A 10753-nucleotide genomic window follows, 5' to 3' on the forward strand; every position below is an offset into this window, starting at 1 on the left:
GTCGAGGGCGGCACCCCCCCCGCCCCGCAAGCTTGGGCTCCTCGCGCCTGCGCGGCGGGCTCCCCGCGTTTGCCATGGGGAGAGTGTGAAGTGGCGGAGAGAGACGCTCGTGCCACCCCAGGTCCTCCTGCCGTCTCTATCATGGTAACCCCTTGTATGCTGCCGCTCCTCCCGGTGGCCCGAGTCCAGGTGCCCAAAGGGCTCCGTCCCCTGCGACCCCGGATTCCTTAGTTACTGGATGGAGAGTGCTGCGCTTCAGGTGCCATAGCCTCAGTTTCCTCCTTTCTGAAGTAATAAAAATACACTCTGCACCTCCAAGTGCTTCACATGCGCTAGGTCCTCATTCTAACTAGGGCCTCGGGATAGGTCCTGTCCCCATTTTGCAGATGAGGAGTCAGATCACCTACCGAAAGTCACACACCCAGAATACTAGAGCCCGGGCGGAACCCGTGGAGTTTGGCTCCAAATTCGTGTATTTAACCCTTGACTGTACACACTGCCTCCTGTCATAGCAGCGGAGAATCCACCACTTCCCCGTGTTAGGTAACCACCTAGTAATCACGCACTGGATGTTAGCTGTTACTGTTAGTATTCTTTCAAAAAACACACATTTTAAAATCATTGTTCAAACGGTGGTGTCCTTGCAGGCTGGTCCTTCTGGTCCCTCCTCTGTTCTGTACTTGGCTGACTTATCATTTATAATTGTTTTATTATCATCCTTATTGCGAGTCAGAAATATAGGAATCTACAGTTCACTTGTGGAATAACACCTTTCTCAGCCTCAATTCTCATCTGCGAAATGGGAAAAAGTAAGATCACATGTGAGGTGGTATGTGTAAAAGCTGCTAAGTTCATTATTGGCCTTGTAGTAAACTCACACAAATGTTAGTGGTCTTTATCACTTATTAGTGTTATTTAAAGTCTATTGCTGCGGCCACTGTGTACCGTCAAATCTCAGTCAGCATCAGTCATAAGATGTGCATTATTGATTTAATAGCATCTTTCCGTGGGGTGGGGGCAACAGTGCTGTATTAAATTTGTGTGTCGATAGGAAGATGTCTGCGTCCCTCGTTGAAGTATCACAAAGGTAAATTTTTAAATATACCTTAGAACATAAGGAAGTGAGGCCAGGCATGGTGGCTCATGCCTGTAATCTCAGCATTTTGGGAGGCTGAGGCGGATGGATCACTCGAGGTCAGGCATTCGAGATCAGCCTGACCAACATGGTGAAACCCAGTCTCTACTAAAAATACAAAAATTAGATGGGTGTGGTGGCGCTCACCTGTAATCACAGCTACCCGGGAGTCTGAGGCAGGAGAATCACTTGAACCCAGGAGTCAGAGGTTGCAGTGAGCTGAGATCACCCCACTGCATTCCAGCCTGGGCAACAGAATGGGACTCTGTCTCAGAATAAGAAAAAAAAAGAACAGAGGGAAGTGCTATTACAATAGAAACAAATTACTGAGGGTATGAACTGTACATGAGGAAACCTGTGTATAGGAAAAGCCGCGTGCTTCCGCTCCTCTGAATCAGATCATTCAGTGGGTGTCCTACGATGACCTGGTTGTTGGGAGGGACAGCCTCCTCTCTCTCCCAGCTCACGCCCCTTCTTCACTGGTCAAACTGACAACTTAACGGCGAGATCTGGAACAGCTACACTGGCACCCCAGACGGAGGCTAACACTGAGAATGGAGGAGAAAGGAGACAGAAGGAGCCAGCTACACACTGCATGGCTCCGTGAAAGAAGCTCCCTGCCAGCTGAGACCTAACGGGAGAGAAATCACGTTCACACTCACTGAAACCATTGGTAATTCTGAGTCTCTCTCTTAAGACAACCAAACCAATACTGGCACATTTCCCAAACATGGGATGGGTTGCAGCAGACATGGCCAGTTCACAGTTAACATCTGTCCTTCCCTTCCACAGTACCAAATCCTTCCCGGGATGCTGCTTCCCATCCATGGCTTAGGGTTTCCACTCCTCTTGGCATCTAAGCATGGACTTGTGATTGGTTCTCACCAATGGGATGGGATGGAAGCAATACAGGCCTCTTCCAAGCCAAGGATCTTAAGAAACATGAATGCCCAGGCCAGGCGCAGTGGCTCACACCTGTGATCCTAGCACTTTGGGAGGCTGAGGCGGGAGGATCATGAGGTCAGGAGTTCGAGACCAGCCTCACCAACATGGTGAAACCCTATCTTTACTACTATTTTGTAAAAATACAAAAATTAGCAGGGCACAGTGGTGGGCGCCTGTAATCCCTGCTACTCAGGAGGCTGAGGCAGGAGAATCGCTTGAACCCAGGAGGTGGAGGCTGCAGTGAGCCGAGATCACGCCGCTGCACTCCAGCCTGTGCAACAGAGCCAGACTGTCTCAAGAAAATAAAATAAAAATAAATACAATGGAATATTATTTAGCCTTAAAAAGAAAGACAATTCTGATACATGCTACAACATGGATGAACCTTGAGGACATGATGGTAAGAGAAATAAGCCAGTCACACAGGACAAATACTCTATGATTCCACTTTGAGGTACCTTAAGGAGTCACATTCATAGAGACAGAAAGCAGAATGGGGGTTGCCAGGGGCTGGGGGAAGGGAATGGGGAGTTAGTGTTTATTGAGGACAGAGTTTCCATTTTGCAAGATGAAAAGAGTTCTGGAAATGGATGGGGGTGCTGGGTGCACAAGACGTCAATAGGTTTAACACTACTGAACTGCACAGCTAAAAATAGTTGAGACATGGCCAGGTGCGGTGGCTCACACCTGTCATCCCAGCACTTTGGGAGGCCGAGGCAGGTGGATCACCTGAGGTCAGGAGGTCGAGACCAGTCTGGCCAAGATGGCGAAACCCCGTTTCTACTAAAAATACAAAAATCAGCTGGGCATAGTGTTGCATGCCTGTAGTCCCAGCTATATGGGAGGCTGAGGCAGGAGAATCGCTTGAACCTGGTAGGCGGAGGTTGTTGTGAGCCAAGATCACACCACTACACTCCAGCCTGGGCGACAAGAGTGAAACTCCATCCCCACACCAAGAAAAAAAATAGTTAAGACATTTAATTTTGTGTTTTTTATATATATATATATATCTTTCTACAATTTAAAATGTTTTTAAAGAAAAAAGAAGTACCCCTCTAACGTGCTGTGCCATTACCATGTGTGGATTTATTACGGTGGCTTCACCCTTCCCTAACTAATACAGAGTTTTCAGATGCTAGGTAGTAAAAACGGCAAAGCTCCCTTTCAGGGATGCATCAGCATCAAGATGGAATTGAAATCCTTGAGACTGAATAAAACTGGGTGGAGGAGGTGTCGGTAAGTCTGGAGACAATCGGAAGTGGCTATAACAGCATCATCCCACCCAACCTGGCCCATCAGTGGCTTTCTCTGGATCCTTCTCTCTGGAGAGTCCACTGCTCTGGCACAGACGCCGAGATGTGAGAGGCTGGGAAGCTCACGGCAGCCTTGTTTCGCACCACGGGGAGGAAGCCGGTCTGCAGGAGAAGACAATGAAGCCTCCAGAGAGGTGAGAGCTGGAGAGAAACAGGGTCCCCGCTGAATTCTGTGCCCAGGCAGTAGGCTCGGCTGCTTCCTCTCTGCCTAAGCTTCCCGAGGGCTGGGTGTTCCACTCTTCCTTCCCTTGAGTGAGTGAGTCTCTCTAGACGTCTTCCAGGAAAGCCCCGTTTTGGATTCTACATTGATTGAGTGGTGGGCGAGGGGAATAGCCACATAGCTCTGTAGTAATCTAGAAGGTCTGAGGTCCCTGGTGCGGGGCATGGGCTGCAGCTCCCACTGGGGAGACCTTTAGAGCTTTCCTCACGGTTTCCTCCTGAGGGTGTGGCCCTGGGCCCAGCGACAGGAACAGCTGCAGCTGGCAGATTGGAGAGGGAGAGTTTGCAGCTGTTGAAATACAATTGCTTAGGAGTCCCCCACACACAGAGAAACGCACACAATCACACTTTTCAGACGGTCCTCCTTACCATGACCAACAGCGACTTCCTGAGTTTTCGTCATGTCCTGGACATTCTGCTGGGTGCTTTGCTTAGAAGAACATGCTCAACCTTCATCTCTACTCCCAGACATAGCTGGGCCCTGGGAGGCAGCATTGGCAGCATCCACGGACCCGTGAGAAATGCAGAATCCCAGGCCCTGCTCCAAACCTACAGAGTGAGAATCTGCATTTTAACCTAGTGCTCAAGGGATTCTTAGGCATGGCAGACTCCAGGATACCCAGTTAAATGTGAACTCCAGATGAAAGATGAGAAATTTTTTAGTGCAAAAATGCACCAATGCTGGCTGGGCACGTGGCTCATACCTGTCATCCCAGCACTTTGGGAGGCTGAGGAAGGTGGATCACCTGAGGTTAGGAGTTCAAGACCAGCCTGACCAACATGGCGAAACCCCATCTCTACTAAAAAAACACAAAAATTAGCCAGGCATGGTTGTGCATGCCTGTAATCCCAGCTACTTGGGAGCCTGAGGCAGGAGAATCACTCGAACCAGGAGGCGAAGGTTGCAGTGAGCTGAGATCGCGCCACTACACTACAGCCTGGGTGACAGAGCGAGACTCCGTCTCAAAAGAAAGAAAAGAAAAAAGAAGAAAATACAGTACATCATCCTCATTATTTGTGGATTCCGTATTTGTGAATCTGCATCTCGCTAACATTTACTGGTAGCCTTACAATGATACTCACAGTGCTTCTGTGGTTTTTCTGGTCATTCAGAGACATGCATAGAGCAGCACACCAAAAACAAGGAAAACAGCGGCTGAGATGGAACAGGGCAGCCCCTGCCTTCTCCCTTCAGCTCTCGTCTCGCAAACAAGCATCCTTCTCAGCCTATTTAGTGCCACATTTTCCACGTTTTTATGCTTGCTGTTTAAATGCCCCCGGGTGTAGAGTTGAAGTGCTAGCTAGTGTTCCTGTCCATAGACTGTGATGTGCAGAACCTAAATGGGATTGGAGGCTGTTCTTCTAAGTGAACTAACTCAGGAATGGAGACCCAACGTCGGATGTTCTCTCATGAGTGGGAGCTAAACTGTGAGGATGCAAAGGCATAAGAATGACACAGTGGCCGGGCGCTGTGGCTCACACCTGTCATCCCAGCACTCTGGGAGGCTGAGGCGGGCGGATCACAAGGTCAGGAGATTGAGACCATCCTGGCCAACATGGTGAAACCCCATCCATACTAAAACTATACAAATTAGCCAGGTGTGGTGGTGTGCATCTGTAGTCCCAGCTACTTGGGAGGCTGAGGCGGGAGAATCGCTTGAACCCAGGAGTCCGAGGCTGCAGTGAGCTGACTGCATCACTGCACCCCAGCCTGGGCCACAAAGCAAGACTCTATCTCAAAAACAAACAAACAAATCAACCTCACAGGTGTGGCCAGTGCTAAGTGAGGTGCATGAAGCCACTGATCCCAGTGCTCAGACACATAGGAATCGCACATAACCATGAGTCGTTATGACAATCACGGCAATTGTCTAAAGCGGAATGGAGAAGTGGCTCAGTCTGGTTTCAAGGGAGGAAACAGGCAAACAGACCCCACCTCAGGTATTTTATCTACCAAGGATTTGATACAGGAATTAAATGTTCGAGAATTGTTGAATGGGCTGAACCTCCTGAGATAACTCACAGAATCACACGGAACCATCCCAGCCAGGAGCCACTGCCTTTGACGACTCACCTGTAGCTCTGAGTTCCAGAACATACCCCCGAGGCTGTGATCCAGGGGCCAAAAGCGGCCACCCTCCAAAGCTGCAACCTCTGCCTCCCAGGTTCAGGCGATTATCATGCCTCAGCCTCCCGAGTAGCTGGAATTATAGGTGCCAGCCACCATGTCCAGCTAATTTTTGTATGTTTAGTAGAGACAGGGTTTTGCAACATTGGCCAACCTGGTCTCGAACTCCTGACCTTGTGATCTGCTCCCCTCGGCCTCCCAAAGTGCTGGGATTACAAGCGTAAGCCACTGAGCCCTGCTGCCCTGCTTCGTAAGCCTTCAGTAGAACTGCTCCCCACTTCCCCCTACACCCAGTAGAGCCCTAATGCTCTGAAAGGCCTCTTCTGCCTCCTTGTACAGTGATCCCCTGGAATGCGTCCTCCCTTGCTGAACCAAGATAAATAAACCTCACTGACTGCCAGTGGCCCTTGAACAGCTTTCCGCATCTTACTTGGGTGCTCTTAATTAGCAAAGCCCAATTCAGTCCAGAACTCTAGCTCTCAGGAGGTCTGGGAAAGGCAGCTGCAATCTCCAACCAGAGAGATTTCTCTCCAGAGAGTAAAGGGGTGGAAGTGGGGCGAGACAGAAGCCCGCAGTATCACCCTCTGAGAAGCCGCTTTCACTCTGGCCAGACGTTGCGAGATACAGCTGGGAAGAATTTCCAAGGAATTCTCTGCTTTGGCAGTGAGGGTAAAGTCTGCTTGACTCCCTCCTCCTGTAAGCATTGCTCACTCTCTGAACATCTAAGGAAGAGGATATATCTGGCCGGTGGAAAACCTGCTGCCAGCGCTGGGCAGGGACTTCAGAATACCCTTCTTTTTTTTTTTTTTTCCCCCTTGAGACAGAGTCTTGCTCTGTCACTCAGGCTGGAGTGCAGTGGTGCAATCTCGGCTCACTGCAACCTCCGCCTCCCAGGTTCAAGTGATTCTCCTGCTTCAGCCTCTGGACTAGCTGGGATTACAGGTGTCTGCCACGATGCCTGGCTAATTTTTGTATTTTTATTAGAGGCAGGGTTTCACCATGTTGGCCAGGCTGGTCTCGAACTTCTGACCTCAGGTGATCCACCCACTTCTGCCTCCCAAAGTTCTGGGATTACAGATATGAGCCACCACGTCCAGCCAGAATGCCTCTCTTGAGCTTCAGTTTCCTCCTCTGTGAGAGAGGCTCAGGACACCCGCTCTTGGCCTTAAAACCCAGGTCTCTTGCTGTGTCACCTGGGAGAGTACACTTGCCCCTCTGAGCCTCGATTATCCCAGCCGTAAAATGGGGTGATTCTCTGATCACGGGGTGAGCATGGGGGGAAATCAGATAATGGGCGGTGTGACCCATCATTAAGCATGAATTGCTTCATTAATTTCGTTAATTGCATTATTCTTTTTCAAACGTTTCCTGGGGCCTTGGGGAGCCAAAGATGACTCAGGTTGAGATCCAGCCCACTGGGAGCCTGCACTGCAAGACACAGACTGACATCCGTACATATGTAGGCCATCCCCACTTCTGCTGGCTCTTCCCCTCACAGGCTCACTCACTAGTCCATCATCCACTCACCCATAAACACAACCTGAGCCTCCAGATTTGAACCAAGCCCATCCCTGCCCTGGGGGATCGTACTGCTTCAAAGCATCATACAGAGAGAAAAACCTTAATTATTATTTGGGGCAATAATTATAGCAGAGCTACAAAGGAGCCGAGAAGCAGGAAGGTAGGAGCTAAATTTGCTGCCAAAGGAATTCTCACCCTCAGGCCTGGGAAGTAGGGTAAGAACCACTTTCCTTCACTCTCATTGACTCATTCCCAGGCAGGCCCCAAGACAGGAGCTCGGTACAACCGGCAAGAAGGGTTGGTCTCTGTTGCTGACTTGCTCAGCGTGAGGTGTGCAGAGCAGTCACCCAAAAATTGTTGTCGTTTCGTTTTGAGACGAAGTATCGCACTGTTGCCTGGGCTGGAGTGCAGTGACTCCATCTCAACTCACTGCAACTCTGCCTTCTGGGTTCAAGGGACTCTCCTGCCTCAGCCTCCTGAGTAGCTGGGATTACAGGCACATGCCACCATGCCCAGCTAATTTTTTGTATTTTAGTAGAGATGGGGTTTCATTATGTTGGGCAGACTGGTCTCGAACTCCTGGCCTCGTGATGGGCCCGCGTCAGCCTCCCAAAGTGCTGGGATTACAGGCATGAGCCACCATACCCGGCCTGCACTGGAGGGTTTGAAGCAAAAGTTACATGACGTTATTGAAGTTTCAACAGGATCCCGCTGGGGCCAGGCAAGGTGGCTCATGCCTCTCATCCCAGCACTTCAGGAGGCCGAGGCGGGTGGATCACGTGAGGTCAGGAGTTCGAGATCAGCCTGGCCAACATGGTGAAACCCCATCTCTACTAAAAATACAAAAAAAAAATTAGCTGGGCGTGGTGGTGCGCACCTGTAATCCCAGTTACTTGGGAGGCTGAGGCAGGAGAATTGCTTGAACCCAGGAGGCAGAGGTTACAGTGAGCTGAGATCACACCATTGTACTCTAGCTTGGGTGACAAGAGAGAAACTCTATCTCAAAAAAGAACAAAAAGGGATCCCTCTGATGAATGGGTAAACAACATATGGTCTGTGTATACAACAGAATATTATGCAATCTTGAAAAGGAAGGAGATTTTGACACAGGCTACAACATGGATGAAGCTTGAGGACATTATTCTGTTAAACAAGCCAGTCACAAGAGACAAATACTGTATGATTCCACTTATATGAAATATTAATGGAGTCAAAATCACAGAAACCAGGCCTCGTGTGGTGGCTCGTGACTGTAATCCCAACACTTCAGGAGGCCGAGGCAGGTGGATCACTTGAGCCCAGGAGTTTGAGCCCAGGATTTCAAGCCCAGTCTGGGTAACATGGCGAAACCCTGTCTCTACCAAAAAATGTGTATGTATGTATGTGTGTGTGTGTATATATATATATATATATATATATATATATATATGAAAAACCTGGGCGTGGTTGTACATACCTGTAGTCTCAGCTACTTGGGAGGCTGAGGTGGGGCAATTGCTTGAGCCTGGGAGGCGGAGGTCACAGTGAGCCAAGATTGAGCCACTGTATTCCAGCCTGGGCAACAGAGGCAGACCCTGTCTCAAAAACAAACGAACAAACAAAAATACAGAAACTGAAAACAGAATGGTGGTTGGCTAGGGGCTCAGGGGAGAGAGGAATGGATGGTTCACGTTTAACGGGTACAATTTCAATTTGGAAAGATGAAGAATTCTGGAGATGGACAGTGGTGATGATTACACAGCTTGAATGTACTTAGTGCTACTGAACTGTATCTTAACGATGATTAAGATGGTAATTTTTATGTTGTATATATTTTACCACAATAAAAAAAAATAAGGAAGATCCCTCTGTTTGCTGTGTGGAGCAGGAACAGAGGGGCAGGAGGCAGAAGAGGCCAGAGTGGAAGCATGACAATGTCTAAAGACGCCATGGGGACTTTGACAAGGTGGTAGCTATGGACAGAGGAGTTGTAGACAGATTCTGACTCTATTTTGAAAACAAAGCCAATAGGACCTGATGATAGATTGCATGTGAAGGATGATAAAAAAGAAACTGGCCAGGCGCAGTGGCTCAGCTTGTACTCACAGCACTTTGGGAGGCTGAGAAGACAGATTAGTTGAGGCCAGGAGTTCAAGACCAGCCTGGAAAACACCACAAACCCCATCTCTATTAAAAATACAAAAATTACCTGGGCATGGTGGTGCATGCCTGTAAGCCCAGCTACTCAGGAGGCTGAGGCACAAGAACCGCTTGACACTGGGAGTAGGAGGTTGCAGTGAGTTGTGATTGCACCACTGCACTCCAGCCTAGGCAACAGAGCCAGACTCAGTATCGAGAAGAAAAAAAAAAAAAGAATCAAGGGCTGCTTTTCTATTTTTGGCCTGAACATTTGGATGAATGATGGACTTGCTTTCTAAGATGGTGAAGTAGTGGGGATGAACAAGTTACTTTCCAAGGTGAGGGAGGGAGTGAAAAATTCTCTACTGCCCACCTTAGGTTTGAGAGGCCTATTAGGAAATCCAAGTGGAGATGTCAAGTAGGCCATCAGAGATAACTGGGAAGATCAGTGCGTTCTAGGCGCAGAAAGGAGACATGATTGGAACTCATTAAACAAGAGGAGAAGACAGGAGCAGACAGAGGGGCCAGGGCAGGTTAGGCCACCGTGGGCAAACTGGTCACAAAGTTCTGAGTCAGCCACTCATCGCTTGTGAATCCTGGGGACAGTTGTTCATTTATGAATATGGTAAGAGGAACAACTTCCACTGTCTTCCTTTTGATGGCAAGGAGTCATCAGATCAGCCGGCGAGGTAGAGGAGGGGAGGGAGATTCTCTTATCCTTATTGTACAGAGGAGGAAATACACTGCTGGCTGGGGTAGGGCTAACCCTGGCCCACTAGGCTTGCATGAGCCATAATCAGTCCTGGAACTATCTAGATAAAGAGCGTCAGTTGATCTCTTAAGATGTCTTTCTGCTCTAAAATGCAAATATGCTTCTTCAGTTCTGAGATGGACAAAAGAAACTGAGGCCTCAGGACGGGGCAGTAGTCTGTCCAACAGGGGCACATCGAGCACGCGTCGCAGGTAGCGCTCTCCCCCAATTCACACCAGGGAAAACGGGCCAAAGAGAGGGCGGTGTCCGGTCCAGGTTCACACAGCAAGAGCCTAACCGAGGCCCCCGCGCTGGCCCCCTCCTGAGCCACCGCCCACCCCGGAACAGGAGGGCAGCCCGCTTACGTCCTGATTCCTGGCACCGACATCGATCCTTAAGTTCTGCCCGGGTGGAGAGGGAGGACAAGAAAAAAAATGCAATCCGTAGTCAAGGAGACGTAGCCGGCACTCCTGATTGGCGCAGAACTCTAGCCTGGTCTCCTCCTCCTCCTCTTCGCTTGCCAGCTTCTAGAGCTCCAGAGGCTCCACCTACCAAATGCCCGGTCGATACCCGGCCTCCCTTGGTCTCCACGGCAACGCCGCCATGGCGCCTCCTCGGCGCCT

The 10753-nt window shown here is 49.6% G+C and overlaps 1 long non-coding RNA gene across 2 annotated transcripts; it reads right to left on the reverse strand.

Moving 5' to 3' along the window:
• Nucleotides 1-3104: 3104 nt before the first annotated feature.
• LOC135270921 (uncharacterized) lies at nucleotides 3105-10751 on the reverse strand. 2 transcript variants are annotated; one of them, XR_010339068.1, is made up of 3 exons: nucleotides 10496-10751; nucleotides 3982-4161; nucleotides 3105-3872 (listed from the first exon to the last, which is right to left on the reverse strand). It is a non-coding gene; the product is annotated as an uncharacterized LOC135270921 (long non-coding RNA). The 2 variants fall into 2 exon arrangements; XR_010339069.1 differs by lacking the exon at nucleotides 3982-4161 and adding an exon at nucleotides 8718-8835.
• Between the last annotated feature and the right edge of the window lie 2 nt (nucleotides 10752-10753).

The sequence above is a fragment of the Aotus nancymaae genome, unplaced genomic scaffold, assembly GCF_030222135.1.
Source record: "Aotus nancymaae isolate 86718 unplaced genomic scaffold, 86718_ANA_hifiasm-v0.15.2.pri h1tg000069l, whole genome shotgun sequence".
In the NCBI taxonomy this organism is placed as follows: domain Eukaryota; kingdom Metazoa; phylum Chordata; class Mammalia; order Primates; family Aotidae; genus Aotus; species Aotus nancymaae.